Source organism: Leptonychotes weddellii, chromosome 5 (assembly GCF_054177405.1).
Source record: "Leptonychotes weddellii isolate Sample4059 chromosome 5, ASM5417740v2, whole genome shotgun sequence".
NCBI classification, from domain to species: domain Eukaryota; kingdom Metazoa; phylum Chordata; class Mammalia; order Carnivora; family Phocidae; genus Leptonychotes; species Leptonychotes weddellii.
Window position 1 is genome coordinate 151,490,471 of NC_138373.1, and position 16,599 is coordinate 151,507,069.

Genomic DNA, 16,599 nt, shown 5'->3' on the forward strand with positions numbered 1-16,599 from the left:
GCCGAGAGTCAGCACCGGGAAGGGGTGGGGGGGGGAAGCTCCGGGAGGGCCTGAGGCGGGGGCGGGGCGCTCAGGGGTCTCTAAGAGCTCGGCAGCCCCTCTGCCCAGGATCTGGCCCTTGGGAAGGGAGAACTAGGGGCGACTCAGCGCCCCGCCCCTTAGCACAGTGACCATGGCCTGATTTCTAGCCCACGTGGCCGGGGAGTTGTCCCCAGGGCCACCGCCAGGAGTCCAAACGCGCAGCCCCAGGGCGGCACTTGCACTCTGACCCAGGCATAGCGGTGAAGGACTCAGGCTCCGCAGCTTGGTTCACATCCTGCCCTGGCGCTGAGTAGCTGGGTCACCTTGGGCAAGTCACTTCCTTTCTGTGCTCTTCCGCCTAGCCTCCGAGTGGGATAGGGTTCTTGGGAGGACCTAGGGCCAGAAAGGGCAAACAGCACGGAGCCCCGAGCCGGCCACAAGGTGATCCCACAGACCCCGCAGCCAGTACCATTCAGCAGAAAGCTGGGTCTGTGTCTCCACCTCCTCGCTGGTTGCCGGGCTCGCCACAGGCACTCCCAATGTGTTGAACTGCAAAGTCACACAAACCCCCACAACCCTGCAGCATCCTTCCCGGGCCGCCATCACAGTCCCAGTCACCCTGATGTTTACTACCTCCCTCGGCCCCCCCGGGCTTTTGAGCCCACCCCCACCAGCATTCACGCAGTTAACGCCTTCCACCCCCAGCACCAAGAGCTGCGGTGGCCCTGCCTTCAGCAGCCACACACACGGTCAGTCACAGAGTCACACGCACCCCCGACGCGCCCAGCACCCACCACGGGACCCGTAGGCTCACTGCATCGCCTGGCTCCTGGCTGTAGGACACCTTTATCTGGTCCCCTTGCACGGTCTCCGTCGGCTGCCCTTGGCACCCAGACATCCCTTTGGGGTGCCAGCCCGCTCCTCACGCCTCCGTCGCAGAGACAGGCACACCCGCTGTCTCTTCATGAGCCATCTTCTTGGACCTGAGCGGGGCCGGGGGAGGGGGGGAGGGGGCTGCGGGGGCGCGGAGGAGGGAGGGAGGACTTGGCCAGGCGGGCCTCTTTACAAACAGCCACAAGTACCCACCCTCTACCCAGGACCGCCTAGGCAGCGTGGCACCGTGGCCGGGAGGCAGGCCGGGGGCAGGTCCCCTTGGTTCAAATCCTGGTGTGGCCACTTGAGCTGGTCGGGTGTCTCTGGGAAGCTTAACCCCTCCGTACCTCGGTTTCCTCCCCTATAAACTAGAAATAAATCTAGAATTGGAGGGAGAGAAGGATTTCAAGGAGGCCTGAGAAAATTTTAGGGGTGATGGGGATGTTTGTCAGCCTTGCCGGGAATGATGAGTTCACGGGTATATACCTCTATCAAAACGGATCTATGCGTTTTATTGTACCTCAGTGCAGTTGTAGAATTCTTCACTACCTCCTAAAGTGGTCTGGAGGCTCAGATGAGATAGTCCATCTGGAAAGACTGAGCATGATGCCTGGCACACGGGGTGCACCATCCCTTCAACACGGAATTTGAGTGTTCCCCGGTGGCCAGGCACTATTCCAGGTGCTGGGGAGACAGCACAGGCTGGTACACACTCCTATCCTGGAGGAGCCCCTATCCAGAAGGACAGACAGATGCATAAACAGATAAATTAGGAGACAGGGTGACGAGGGAGATTGGGGGTGGGGGGATGGGAAGATAATCCCAAAACACAAGATTTGAAGTCTAAAGACTTAGAGCTAAAACCACAGGACGCTAGGTGATGTTGACCTTGACCTTCTGGATCTTATCCATAAAAGAGATGAGAACAGCCACCATTATTATCGAGGGGACCGTGTAATAGGTCATGTTCTTACTCGACATGTAGCCTCTCCATGCTCCTGTGAGGTATGTTGCTCCTATCTTACAAGTGGGGACACTGAAGCACAGAGAAGTTAAGCAACTTGTTCAAGGTCACACAGCCAGTAAGTGGTAGAGACTAGACTCCAACCCAAGCATTCCAGCTGTGGAGCCTCCATGCTTAAACCACCATGCTATGCTGCCTCTTGGCAGGGGATGATTGATGATGATAATTAGGACACATTTTACACTTTTGTGAGCATCAAACACATGAATATGTGTACAGGTGCTTTGCCGACTGAAAGTGCTGTACAGACATGAGTTCTGACTTACAAAGTACTGTAGGAGCACAAAGGAGGGAGCACACGGCTCAGCCTCAGGGGAGGGATACAAAGAGAGGAGGCTATTGGGAGCAGCATCATTGAGCACCCACTTGTCTGCAGGCCCTATGAAGAAATGTAATACAGGAGACCCAGAGCCGGGATTCTGGGACCTACCAGGCTCTTGAGTGAGATAGACACAGATCAATACAGTCCAGATGTCTTTGTGCACTGGTTCAAAGGGGCAGGACAGGGACGGCAGAGGCAGCCGGAACCACAGGGCACCCGGCCTGAATGCCATGCTGAGGAGAACCCCTTTCCTGTACCCTCTCCTTGCAGACACATGCCAATGTGGGGGTCTTTCCACAGGAGCAATTCTCTAAAGAACACCTCCTCCTCTTCCTCCTGTGACTTGGCTTAGCACCTCCTCCAGCTAAGCCCCCTGGGCTTGGTACTTGCTCTGGGTTCCCACAGCATGTGCCCCATGGTATTGTCATTGCCCATTTATCAGTCTAGCACTAGAATGAGATCCGGGTGAGCAAGGGCCTCATTCCAGCTCCCACGATACAGCAGTTGCTCCATAAAAGTCTGCTAAAGGAATTAATAAATGAGTAAATATCTGGCCTATTTCTTCCTTTGAGTCCTGGCCCTTTTGGGGCAAAGCTGCCATGCCCTGCCTGAGGGGTAGAAGGGGTCAGGGAGGGGGCTTGTAACGTGAGCCTCTAAATCCGAATGCACAGGGGCACCTCACAGACCTGGAAAGACCCCGGCCCATCTTTGGCATTGGGGCCCCGAGGAATCAGGCTTTCCAATAGGTCTGGGAACCAGTCTGGGAGCTGGTTATGTGGGCTGGGGGCCACACCCCGTAACTCTTACCCCCCCCCCAACCCCCTTGATAGCTGTGAGCCCAGCAGAAAACCAAGTGGCCACGGCCCTCAGCTAATTGCTGAGGGGCCCGCCCAAGGCCAGGGCTTTTTAGACTGTGTGTCTAGAGCAGTCTAAGCTCTCCTCCATCAAAAACATCTCATACCCTGAGAGTGGGGCTCAGGGCCAAGAAAGGAGCTGGCTTCCATCCCCAGGGCAGACTTGGACCCTCAAGTCCAGAGTGGGTATCCCCGCTCTCCTGAGAGCCCTAGCAGTGCCAGGCAAGTGTGCTTTTCCCAGCTTGATGGCCAGGGGATGTCCGGCTCCAAATTGGGGACAGTCCAAGGCCAAGCCACAAATGGCCTGAGGCCCCAGCCCCAGGCTGTATGATGGCAAAGGACGCACATACCCCCTTACCATGTAGCTGCAGTCAGCGCACCCAGAGCCCCTCGCTGCCCTGCCCCCGCCTCCCGGGCTGCAAGGCCTGGGCCTGCTTCACCCTCACCCAGGAAGGGAGCGATTGCAGCGTTGCTGCTCCTTTCGTGGGTGAGGAACCGGAGGCTTGCAGGCTACCGGGGACGAGGCTTTCCAGCAAAGACTGCCCGGGTTCAGAGCCTGCTCTGCCATTGACTAGCCCGTGACCTTGAACTTCACCTTTCTGAGCCTCAGTTTTCTCATCTATAAAATGTGGATAACAATAGTGATCACCTCACGAGGTTAACACATCCTCAGTGTTGAAAGCGTGGCGGGAGCGCTCCACACGCGTTGGTCGCTGGGCTGATCGTCGTCCGTCGTTACCGCTCCAGCCATAGGCATATGCGCATGCGCACAGCCCCACCTGTGGGCTAGGGGAGGAGCCCAAGGCTGGGCAGGCTACGGGCACATCACCTGGAAGGGGGGCGGTCCTCACGTAGAGCCCCCCACCACTTCTGTTGGAGACGCCCACACGCGGTGAGGCTCTGGCCACTGTGGCTGTGAGGACCGGGGAGGCAGGAGAGACCCCAGGAAGGCAGACAGACAGGCAGACAGACCCCCCCAGGCTGAGGGCAGCCTGGGGGAGCCCACCGCGCTGCCTCTGCAGCTTTGGGCCTCGTGTCCTGTAGACAAAGGCAAGGGAAGCTCAGTGTTTGTTTTCCTGGGGCTGAGCAATGCATTTTTAGCTCCTCTAGTCTCCAGACAAGGAAGAGGATGTTTGGACGGGACAGCTCAGATCTACCTGTCCTGGAAGCTGGCTGGAAATGGGAGCAGAGCCCCGCCCCCCCCCAAACAGGCTGGGAGATGACCCCACCCCAGAGCTGGTGCTGGTCGGCTTTCCCCAGAGAAGGTTCATCCTTACGGCACCCCTGGCTGCTCACGGGCTGGGCCTCTGGTACCCGTGACACCTCCCTTACAGAGCATTCGCCCTGGGCCAAGCGCTCTGCCTGAGGAAAGCATAGTAATTGTCACCATTCTACCAGCAAAGGAACGAGGCCACTTCCTGGAGGCCTGGTGCCCTTTCTTGTTCAGACCTGAGGGAGGGGGCACTGAGGCTCAGAGACGGACACTCGCTTGCCCGGCATCACCCAGCAAGGAAGCGGCAGTGCCAAGATTTGAATCCGGAGCCGTGATGCCAAAGCCCACACTTTTGCCGTCTCCTCGTTACGTGGTGCCCCCCTGTGTGGCCTGGATCAGAGCCGCCCAGCGTTTCATGTCACTTTCCATGCAGAAAACTAAACAAATTAAGTGAGCTACATGGAGGAGGCTGGGCAGGGCTGGAGGCCGTGGGCCCCCAGGACCTCCCACCACCCCAGGGCGGGGAGTCATTTGTGGCCTCACAGACGGGAGGTTGTGTACTAGATCTGGGTTAGCTGGCCCTTCCCAAATCAGGATGTCCTTGCCGCCCTGTGCTCTGAAGATTCGACTGGGATCAGGCAGGAGGGAGAGAGGGGCGGGCAGGTAGCAGGCAGCCCCTCTTGGTGGGGGTACAGCAGCACGCAGATCCTCCCCAGCTCTCCGGAGGAAGATATTTGTCACTGCAGGAAACATGATGGGCCTGTCAAAAGGATGAGAAGCTAATCACAGTGATAAAGTCACAGATTCATCCTCAATATACCTGAGAGCAAATGAGCCCAGGCCTTCAGGTACAGTCACCCAGTTAAGCCTCACAACCTGCCCATGAGAGAGGAACTATAGCATCCCCATTTTACAGATGGGGAAACCGAGATCGGGAGCAGCTTTGGCATGGTCAAGGATGAGCAAGGGCAGAGCTGGAACTTGAACCTGGGCAGCCTGGTGCCAGCCTCACCCTCTGGACGTCTGGGCATCTGCCTGCCAGGCCGGGCAAAGAGGAAACACAGCTGCCCAGTCACCTGGGCCCTGCCCTCCCTCACCCACTGGTTTTGGCTTCGCTCCACCTCTATCTGGGTAGGGCCCTCTGGTGGGCACTAGGCTGGACCCCCGGCTGAAGGAGCCTCCTCTCTCTGCCATGAGCGGTGCCCCACCATGGTGGGCTGGCACTGGACAGGGGAGGCTGCTAGAAAGGAGACACAGATGGCAGGTAATGGATGGTCCTTGCCTCCCTTACTTCCTTTCTGCAGCTTGCCACCAGAGTCCCCATCTCCTCCCACCGCCATTAGGAAGCCCTCCTTTGGGAGAAAGTCTGACACAGCATTGATGTTCAAGCCTCTGTCCCTGCTGTACAAGCCAAGGCCGTTCGGATGGGATACTTGAGGTTCAGAGACATCATGTGACTTGCCCAAGATCACACAGTATGTCAGAGACAGGAATGAGCAACAGTTCTGTCAATGGCAGGGAACCCCAGCCCTCTCCTGCTTGGTGGGGGCAGGGGGGGTGCGCAAGGACCCCAGGGCGGTGACTCTAGAAGTGTGGTCAGTGGGAGAGGGAGGGAAGCAGGTGGGTACGAGAGAAGGTTCCGGGAAAAGCTGGAGTTCACAAGGAAGAGTGGATGGCTGATTTTTACCCCAGACCACACTTTTACTTGCGAAGATCCCTCTCCCAGTGCAGCCTTCTCTCTCCTCTCCAACCACATCTCGCTCACTTCCTCACCCGTCCTGCCTACCCGCTGGGGAGGTTTCCCTGGAGTGACTTCCCAGAAGTGGCAAGTTGTCCCTTCTCAGCACTGCCCAGAGGCCATTTGAGGATGCTCCCATGTCCTGGATGTATCTTAGTTTCACAACCCCTCACCCCCGAGGCCAGCGAGCTTGTCGAGGGCAGGGACCCTGAGCCCGTGTAGGGGTTTGGATCCATGGGCAAGGACCCTGGTGGTGGGTAAGCCCCGCAGGCCTGGCTTTGAGACCCTGCTGTAACCTGTTACTGGCTGTGTGTCCTTGGGCAGGACATTGACCTCTCTGAACCTCAGTTTCTTCAGCTGCGAAGCAGGATCGCTACATTTGCCTTGCATGGTTGCTGTGAGGACCGGACGTGAGAGTGGTTGCCGAGGTGCCCACCGGTACCTGGCGCGGCGCGGTTGCTCAGCACACAGCTCGGCCACTACCTGTTCACTGCTGTCGAGCTCCACACCGTTGCTCCGGAGAGTGTGGTCCGCCGACCAGCCGCTCCTGCACCTGGGGGCTTGTCAGGAGTGCCCAGTGCCAGGCCCTCCCCAGACCTGCCAGGTCAGCATCCGCATTTGAAGAAGACTCCCAGCGGCCCGTGGGCACAGCAGTTTGAGAAGCACTGATCTAAAGGGTAGGTCAAAAATGGTCAAGCAGCGTGATCTCACATGGACCGAACTCATACATCAGCCCCCTTGAGCCCCCCGACGATCCAGGGAGAACAAAGTGTATTATCCCCATTTTGCAGACAAGAAAACTGAGTCCTGGGGAGATCACACAACCCTGATTCACATGAGCAGGAGGTCTCCAAGCCAGATTTGAGCCAGTGCCACGGGCTTCAGAGCTGCAACTCCAGGAGTGGCCGTCCTGGGCCTGCCCAGTGTGGAGCTGGGAGGAGCAAAATCCAGGACCCCAGCGTTCTCATCTGTAGAATGGGGTCCCAACACAATCTGACTGTGGGGAGTATGTGCAGACATGTCCTGCCCGGTACCCCAGACTTGTCCTCACAAAGAATTGGGTGTTACATTGCCAGCTCACCTCTCCGGAGCCCCCTACCCTTGAGGGGCATACAGGCCGAGGCAGGCAGGTGGCAGACAGACAGAAAGACGGAGAACTATACAAACACCTTCAGGCGGTGCTTACATAAGTCAATAAGCAAACAGGGCAGCCCAGTGGGAGTGACTAATCGTCTTAATGGGAACCACCACCACAGTGGGCATAATGCTCGTTGGGCACAGATGCGCCCCCTGGCCACCAGGGCACATCCCTGCTGACGATGCAGCGTTGTCACCCGTGGTCCCAGGTGGGAGCACGAGGCCAAAGAAGCGAGATCTCCCTCTTCCACCTCCTGCTCCTCCCCTCCTCCTCCTTGGTACTCTGACGGCACCTCCTTCATCCTTCCCCAGAGGAGCCCAGAGTTCAAAACCAACCTCCACCACACCCCAGCTGTGTAACCCTGGGTGAGACCCTGCCCTCTGGGCCGTAGATGAGGATAATTCTGGAACTAGCACATTGGGTGATGGGACTAATCTAGCGACTGATTGTAGATGCTTAGCACATAGAGAGCTCTCAGGAAATGGGAACTCTGGTTCCGATTCCCCTGGCTTGGACGAGGCTGTTCCCACCGTTGGCCTCCGAGGGAAGCAGCATGGGAATAGCCAGACCCTTATTACAGATGAGAAACTGAGGCTCCAGAGAGGAAACGTGACTTGCCTGAGGTCATCCTGCTGGTCATTGTTGGAGCAAAGTCAGAGATGAACTTAAGTTTTAGGACTCCCAGAACAGTGCTCAAGGGGAGGGAAAAACAGATAAGTCAGGAAGGCAGACCTCCCAAGTCCGGCCCACCCAGAGTGAGATCTTTTCTCTTGTGGGATCTGGTAGGGGCACGTGGGGGTGAGCGAGTGTGTCTGTGTGATGTGTGTATAAGAGGGACGGGGTGGGGAGGAGGAGGGACATGGGTCTGTGTGCACGTGGGCATCTGTGTGTGTCCATGAACGTACACAGGCCTGGGAGGGAGGGGACGAAAACATTCCTGGGCAGCCAGGGATGCCCACAGCGGGGACACCCAGGGCCAGCCGTGGGCCAGTGGGCCCTGTGTGCAGGCGCCCCAGGCCTCCCCTCCCTGAAGACCACCATAGGGTGGAGGATGCATCTCAGCCTCCACCCGTCATCTCCCCATCCACCGCCACCCCACCTCCCCCAGCTCCTTCCTGTTTTGATGGAAGGAAAAAATTTCAGCTTTTTCCTTCTTTATTTTTCCAGACGGGTGACTCGCTCGGGAAAGGAATTCCCCCCTCCCCAAACCATCATAATACCTATATATCGATGCCATAGATCCAGGCCCATCCTGTTGTGCTGGGATAGTCACAGTTATTTTTGAGTGCTTTACGGGGGTGGTACCCCAGGGGAGGTGATATGGGGGGTGCTCAGCTGCCTTCTCCCAGCCCACATCCCCCCCTCCCAGATTCCTCCCTACCCCCTCCCAGTCCTCCCTGCCTGAGTTCTGGGAGGAGGGAAGGAAGCCTGCTAAGCCAGGGTATAAATAACTCAGGTGGTTACTCAGCTCCTGAGAACATGATAACATGAGTCATGATGTGAAATCAAGAGGAGCAGCGAACAGCCTTGGGCCACCGCCCGGGGCAGGGCGGTGGGGCTCCAGGCAGAGGGGGCCTGGAGCCCGGGCACTGGCAGTGGGCAGGGCCCAGGAGGACAGGCGAGGCTGCTGCCCCATGTATGGTGAGAGACAAGCCTCATCTGGGCTCAGACGCTCAGGTTACTCACCTGCAACTATGGGCGGGGGGAGGGGGCCTGGGCTTCATTCCCAAGGCCCTCCCTGAGCTGGGAAGAGGAAAGAGGGCAGGGCCCACAGTGAGCATCCTTGGTCCTCTCCCTGTGCCCGTCACAGGTCAGTGGGAAGATCGGGTCCATTGGAACTTCCAGTCCCCTCCCCCCATTTCCAAGGGCAGGTGGCCCAAGGAGTTCCCTGGGCCTCAGTAGGACTTGCAGGAAGGACTCGCAGCCTGCAAGGTGGGGGAAAAGGCTCCTTCTCCATCCAGGGAGAAGGCCTCGAATGGAGGACAATCCCCACCCTCTTTTGGCTGCCTGGCCGCAGTGTGGGCATGAGGTGTGGGTGCAGAAACAGGACACCATCAAGGAGCAGTGGCCTAGCACTGGCCGTGTGAGGAGCCCAGGCAGCTAGGCAGGGCCACTGGCCCAGTCTTGGGCTTTGGCAGGCAAGGGTCAGAAGCCAGCTCCAGCCCCTGCCCACTCACCCAGGGAAATCCTCGGCTTCAGGATCGCCTCCAGAGCAGGGCAGGCTTGGACCCTGGGTTGCCATGGCAACGAGTTCTGGAGCCTGCGCAGGCGGAGGCACCCTCCTCTCATGTCCCCCCTGCAGCTGCCTGGCCTTGCAGGGAGAGGGCTTTGCCCGGGTGAGGGCCCGTAGCACCTGTCCTGGTTGGGAGGGCAGCGGGCTCGGGCGCAGCTGACTGCTGCCGACCCAGGCTGGGAATCAGGACACGGCATCTGTGTGGCCTGGGCAGCTCGTTTGCTGGGTCTGAGCCTCAGGCTCCTGGCCTGGAAGATGGTAGACTAGGGAGGGGGACTAATGGCTGTCCTGACCCTTGTGAGGGTCACACAGCTGAGCAGTTATCACCCAGAGCCCCATTCCTCATCTCGAAGGCATCCTCCTTCCCACCTTGGGCCTTAATCCCAAGGGCAGCGCCCCCAGCGCCTGCACCCACCCCACTGGCTCTGCCCCTAGGACCCTTGGCGTGCCTTCTCCCCCAGCAAGGAGCGGGCCACCCCGCCCACCCCCCACCACCCCCCACTCTGCTTGCCCAGACAGCTTGGCATGGCTCAGACCCAGCCATTCAATGGACAGCCTGCCCTCTGGCCCCTCACGAACAATGGGGACTCCAGGAATATTGTCCCGCCTGGGCTGAATCAAACGCTCTAAATTTAGCCCATCTCATGCGTCCTCTGCTTCCTGCCCCTGCTGCCCTCCTTTCAAGACGATGAGGTCACCCCAGAACTGCCTGCCCCAGCAGCCAGACCCAGGGGGTTTCCAGGTCCAGGGCCGCTCTCCTGCTCGTGGGGAGTGGGCGGCCAGGGGATTCGGGGACCAGGGGTCTTCCCGCCCTGCCTGCCCTGCCCCTCAGGCTGCCCGGCCCTGAGCTGAGTCCCCAAGAACTTCAGCACCGGCCTGGGCAGGGAGAAGCTGCAGAGGCAGAGGGGCGGGCGAGCTTCCAGGGAAGAGGCACATGGTGAGGAACCAGGGGCCTGGGGCGTGTGGGAATACGCACAAGGTCTCCAGCCGTTCGCTGAGAAAAGACTGGCTGAGTGCGGGCTGCATGCCCGGCCCAGCGCTGGGGAAAGAGCGGACCTGCCCTCCCGGAGCGTGGACAGTACGGAGGAAGAAGGACAATCAGCAAGTGAACAGTCAATGACCAAGATCGCTTTCGTTTTGACACATGTTACGAAGGAAATAAATCAGAGAGATATGATCACGAAACCGGGGTGGGGTGGCTGGCCCAGATTTAGAGAGAGGGTCAGGGGAGGCCTCTCGGAGAGGTGACATTTGAGCTGAGACTTGGATGGCCAGAAAGAACTATTCGAAGAGCTGGGTGGGGCTGAGCCCTCCAGGCCAGAGGAGGGGCAAGGGCAGACTCCAAGGAGAGAAGAAACGTGTCTGGTTTGGGGCAGTCTGGAGGCCAAGAGTCCACTCCCAGGAGGGAGAGGGGCAGGCCCAGGGGGCAGGAGGCAGCGGGGGCCAGATGGGGAAGAGGCCAGAGCAGCATCCCCTGAGCGAAGGGAGGCACCCTCGTCGGGGTGAGGGGCAGGGGAGCCCCAGCCTCCCAGAGATTTAGGAGGACCTGTTGGCTGCTTGCTGTGTGGAGAGGGATCAGCAGGGAGCCCGGGGAGGAGACTAAAGTCACAGCACCTTGGGATAATAAACACTGTTGGCTGGAGGGCACCTTCACGATTTTCCTGCTTCGGCCCTCTCGTGAGTCTCTGAGGCCCAGAGAGAGCATGTGTCTGCCCAAGGTCGCACAGCAAGTGGGAACTCTGCCTGGAAAACCTTTTATGGAAGAGGAACTTGGCCACCTGAAAAGGATGTGTCTTTTCAAGACTGCCGTGTGTGAGACGCTGCCCTCCGCCCAGGCTCCTGCTGGGGTGTGGGTGAGCAGGCCACAGATGCAGTCCCTGGAAGGCGGGGGGGTGGTTCCTGCTCTGTCTCTGGCCTGGTTCCTCTCACATCCTGTGGACAGGTGTTCTGACTCTGGCCCCTCCCACAATCCTCCCCAACTGCCACCCGCCCGCCCCCCGGCTCTGCCAAGAATCCGAGGTTGGCAGCGAGTTGCGGGGGGCCTCTGGAATGTCGCTTTCCGGAGCCAGCATCAGTGTGCCAACCTCGGCAGAGGCCTCGGGGGCGGACGGGGGATCACCGGATCTCGTCTGGAACAGGGAGGCTGGCAGCCATGAGCTACCAGGGAAGGGCAGGGCCCTGCCGGTCCCATCTCAGGTGGGGGGCATCCTGCCCTGGGGCCCACTGGGGCTGCCTGAACTGCTGGCCTGCGGTAGCTACTTACCATCTCTCCAGGAGTGGGGGAGCTCGTTCCCTGGCAACTGACCCCCCCCACCCCCCATCACACTCTTCCCTCCAGGTACCCACACCCTCAGTGCCTCTTGGTTTCTACTTGAACCCTGTTGGGGTGGGGGGAGGTAGTGCTCCGTGTTGGAGATTCCTATTAACCCTTCAGTCACCGAGTGTGGGGAAAAGTGCTTTGGGCTGAGGCTGATCTGGGTTCAAATCCTATCTCGACAGTGACTGCCTCTCTGGGCCTCAGTTTCCTAATCTACAAAATGGAGATGATCCCCATATGCAAGGGCTTGGTGTAAGAACTGAATAAGGTCACACCAAGCCCGCCCCCACCCCGGGCCCTGGCACACACAGCACTCCTCATCTGTTGGTTGCCTCCCTCCCTGACCCCCTGGGAGAAGTAGACTGCTTCTTTCTTGCCTCTGCTGGCCAGGAAGAGGGCTTGGAACAGGAGCCTGGGAGGAGGTGGAGCCCTGGAGTGTCGAGGGACAGTGGGGCACCTGGTTAAGACCCTGACTCAGGAGTCAGACAGACCTGGGTTTGAGCCCTGGCTCCTCCACTGGCCAGCTGTGTGGCCTTGGGCAAGTTACTAAACCTCTCTGCGCCTCGATTTTCTCATTTGCTTAATGGGAATAACAGTGCCTTCCCCACCGGGGCTGTTGGGACACAGCTATTATTGTCGGTATTACCAGTTGGTGGGGGAGAGAGGGTGCTGGGGGGAGACTTGGGTCTCCCCAGTGGCCCCAGGTTGTTGGAAGCTTCTGGTGAGGGTGATGGGCAGCCCTGAGTGGCCGGAGTGAGGACAGGACAGCCGGTATCCAGGTACCCTCTGCCTGCATCTCGTCGCAGAAGCTGAGGTGCTGGCAAGTCTCTGGGGACCGCCCCCCCGCCCCACACTTCCAACTATGCTGGTGGTAGAGCTGGGTGAGGCCTCCTTTTCCAGCCAGATGCCCTTCAGGCCTGGGGCAGGGCCACCCCCTCCGCCCCTCTGCCAGCCGGGCCCAGGCCAAGATGCCTTTATTTTTAAACCTGCGAACAATGCCTGGCCGGGCACAGCCTGCTACAGAGGACGGAGAGAGCAAGGATGGGCTGGGAGCCACATTCCTGGGCCGACATTCCTCATCTCCAGACAGGTACCCTGCTTAGGTTTCCCTCATCCCTGGCCTTGACCCTGCTCTCCCTGGGGTCATGGGGGGAAGGTCCGGATTCTAGGGTCCCTATCATCTGGCTGGGACAAGCCGCCCCCATCAAACAGGCAGGGATGAGGCGCACCTGCTGTGCTCCGCCCCCTGCAGGAGCCAGTCCCAGAACGCAGGACATCTGGCCCCTCAGTCTCCCCCTCTGTCCCCTTAGCCCCCCCAGAACTAGGCTGATATTCTGCCCAGTGATACACTATTGCCTCCTCACACCTCCCCTTGCTCACGGCTCTCCAGAAAATTCCTGAGTCTATGCAGCAAGAGGGCAGTGACCAGCAGCTCAACAGCCCTGGAGGGCAGGGCAAGATCGAGAGGCCAGGAGTCAGGGATATGGGGCCTGGTCCTGGTTTTGCCATCAACCCCTGTGTGACCTTGAGCAAGACCCATCACTGTCGCATCTCAGGATGGGAGAGGGCTTGGTCAACTCTGAGGTGCTGTGCACACATGGGGCACGGGGCCTCCCGATGAGCAGGAGACACTGAACACAGGTACCCCCAACACCTGGTGATCTCCATGGAGAGCCACCAACACCAGACCGCAGAGCCAGACGGCCTGGCTTCAGATCCCGGCTCTCCACTGTCATGCAGATTCAGGGCAAGATAACTACCCCCTTAGCACCTCTGTTTCCCCATCTGTAAGATGCGGCCATGCTCGTGCCGTTGGGAAGACCGAGACAGAACACGTGAAGAGTAAGCACCAGCCCTCCCCACGTGTGCAGCAGAGCCAGGATGTCCGTGCGTGCGCAAGTGCACACCCGCCTGTGTTTGCACCCAGAGTGTGCTCCCAAAGAACGTGGAAGCCGTCGAACGTGATTGAAAGAGAACAGGCACCAAAGTCGGGGTGTGGATTTGCACGCAGGCCAGAGCCCCGTGTTGGAGTGTGCACACCGATGTCCGAGGAGAATGTGTGTGCCGAGGGCGTGCTCGCGAGCACTTGAAACGGCCTATGTCCCCTCGTCCTGCCACTGAGGTGGGAGCACAGGGGCACGTGTCCCGTCCCACTGTCCTTTCCTGGTGAGACAGGAAGCACCGGCCATCAGGCCCCCTCTCCCAGAGCCTGGCCCCACCGGGGCTGCTGGGGAACGGTCTCAAAGGGAGACTTCTAGGAGGGGACCGTGGAGAGGGGACAGGTCGCTGAAGGCCTCGAAATGAACTTGGCCCCCCCAGCTCCTCGGCTGCTTTGATTCTCCCCTAGCATCGCTGCTTGTTATGTATCCTGTAGCTATAATTCGTCTGCCCCCGACCGCCCCCCAATGAAGACGGGGATCGCGCCTGCTTTGCCCACCGCTTTGGGCCCCAGTACCTAGGACAGTGTGAGACACACCGCAGGTGGTCGACAAGCACTCGAATAGATGAGGAACCTGGGAAAGTTCTGTTGTTGTCAGCTTAGCAAGGTGTAAAAGTCAGCAGGTGTCAAACCTCGAACATATACAGTTGTGTAACCCCCACCTCAATCAGGACATAGGACACGTTCTTCACCCTAAAATTTCCTTCGTGCCCCTGGCCCTGGCCCTGGCAAACACTGACCTGACTTCTAGCTCTACAATGTCGCCCTTTCTAGAATTCCACGCCTGTATCGGGAACAGCTCTGTTGCCACATGGGCCTGGAAAGAAGGCCTGAGGAGGATCGAGGGACCCAGCAGGGCGGAGGCGACCATGACAGGTCTGGCCCAAGAAAGGTCAAGGGGGGGTCACCCTGATAACTGGCTTTGAGGGGAATTGGCAGCACCAGATGAGCGTCTGGCTAAAGCGGACGAGGCAAGGTTTCCTGCTGGAGCCGCTAGCTAGAGGCTGAGATGCCCCCACAGCATGGCAGGGGGAGGGAAGTGCTCGCGGGCACTGGGCCCATGGGTGTGCACACACGTACACACACGAGGAGGGCAGCCCGGGCCAGGACAGATGGCGCAGGGTCGACAGCCGCCGCAAGGCCCAGCCGCTCACTGTCTTGCTTCTGTCTTCTCTGTGGACGAGAGCCTCCCGGGACTGCCCAGTGGAGTGAACATGGCTGGCGAGACGTGGGCCGGGGAAGCTCCCATCCACAGAACCCACCCCTGGGAGAGGCATGCCTCGCGTGGAATCCCAACCTTGGGACATGGCTGGTACCTGCTCCCCCTTACAAACAAGGAAGCGGAGGCGTGAAGAGGCTGAGCAATTTGGTCACGTCACCCAGTGACAGCACCCAGATTCTACTTTTTCAGTCTGTGACAGGTGGCATTTTCCAGGGAGAACCACAGCAGTATCTCCCATCCCACACGCTCTTTGCGGTGCGCTGCCGATGCTCCTCTCGTGTTCCTCTTCTTAAATCCAGATAGACTTGAGTTTGCAAAAGCGATGCTCTGTGGCTTCCGAGCTAGGTCAGGAAATGCCGTGTAGCTTCCACTTGGTTCTCTCGGGACTCTCCCCTCGGGCTCTGGGCCGCCATGCTGTGAGGAAGCCCGATGAGCCCACACAGACCAAACGGAGAGGCCGTGGCTGGACGGAAGGAGGGGAAAGACACCCAGCCAGCGCACACTGCCTCCCCCCTGCCGTTCCAGCTCCAGCCACGGACTACAGCTGCACGCGAGACCCCAAGCCAGACCACCAAGCTGGGCCCATGCCAAATCCCTGAGCTGCAGAAACCACGAGAAATAATGAAATGATTCTGATTGTTTCAAGGTGCTAAGTTTTGGGTCTGTTTGTTAGACAGCAGTAGCTCACTGGAACATAACCCACGGCAAATCCTATCGGGTCCATGTTCAGAATAATCCAGGATCCCATTGCTTCTCACACCTCCACGTGCCACTCTAATCCAGGTGGCCATGATCTCTTGCCTGGACGCCTGCGGTGGTCTCCTGACCCGTTTCCCTCCTTCTGCCCTCAAGCCTGTGGTTCTTCTCTGCCCAGCAGCTGGCTCCCACCTCCAGTGGCTCCTGCCTCCCCCAAGTCCTGACAGTGACCCACAGGCCCTACAGGATCTGCCCCAGACCTCTCTGAGCTCAGCTCCCCCCACTGTCCCCTCGCCCACTGCCTCTAGCTGGTCCCCAAATTCAGCTGGCACTTACTTCCGGCACTTACCATTGCTGATGCTGTTCCTTATGCCTCAGGTTTCTTTTCCCTGCACATCTGCCTAGCTCACACTCGCACCCCTCGGCTTTCAGCTCAAATGTCACCGATTCGGTGAGGCCTCCCCGCCGACTCCGTGGTCCCCAGACTCCCCATTCTCTCCCTGATTTATTCTTCTCCACTGGTTCTCCCACCTCCTGATGATGATGACCCATTGTATCTCAATGTTCTGTTGGGGCTGCCTTCTTCCATTGTCAGGCAGGCTTCCTGCCAACAGGAACAGAGGGAACAGCGGCTCTATTTTGACTGCTCTGTCCTCAGGGCCTGGCGCAGGGCCTGGCACATAGTAGAGCTTCGGGTGTCTCTTGAATGAGTGAATGAATGAATGAACAATTCCAGAACCCTTCCACTCAAATAAAACCCCTGATGGGTGAGCAAGGGGCCTCTCAAAATGGGCTGCCCTCCTGCCCGTTCAGGGTACATCCTTGTGCTCCAAATGGGGGAAACTGAGGCCCAGAGAAGGTAAGTCGTTTGTTGAAAGCTAATCAGTCATCCACGTATTCCACAGATGTAAAAGCTTTATAGCATCCAAACCTTGCAGAGTCTTTTAACTTGAAGCCCCAGCACCCTTCATGTGCATAGCCATTCCAAGGCACATATAAAATCCCTATT

At 58.8% G+C, this 16,599-nt stretch overlaps 1 long non-coding RNA gene across 1 annotated transcript; it reads right to left on the reverse strand.

The window, feature by feature from the left end:
- Positions 1–250: 250 nt before the first annotated feature.
- On the reverse strand, positions 251–16,066 carry LOC145721914 (uncharacterized). The gene is made up of 4 exons (XR_014145935.1): positions 15,940–16,066; positions 6,423–6,715; positions 836–5,067; positions 251–570 (listed from the first exon to the last, which is right to left on the reverse strand). It is a non-coding gene; the product is annotated as an uncharacterized LOC145721914 (long non-coding RNA).
- Between the last annotated feature and the right edge of the window lie 533 nt (positions 16,067–16,599).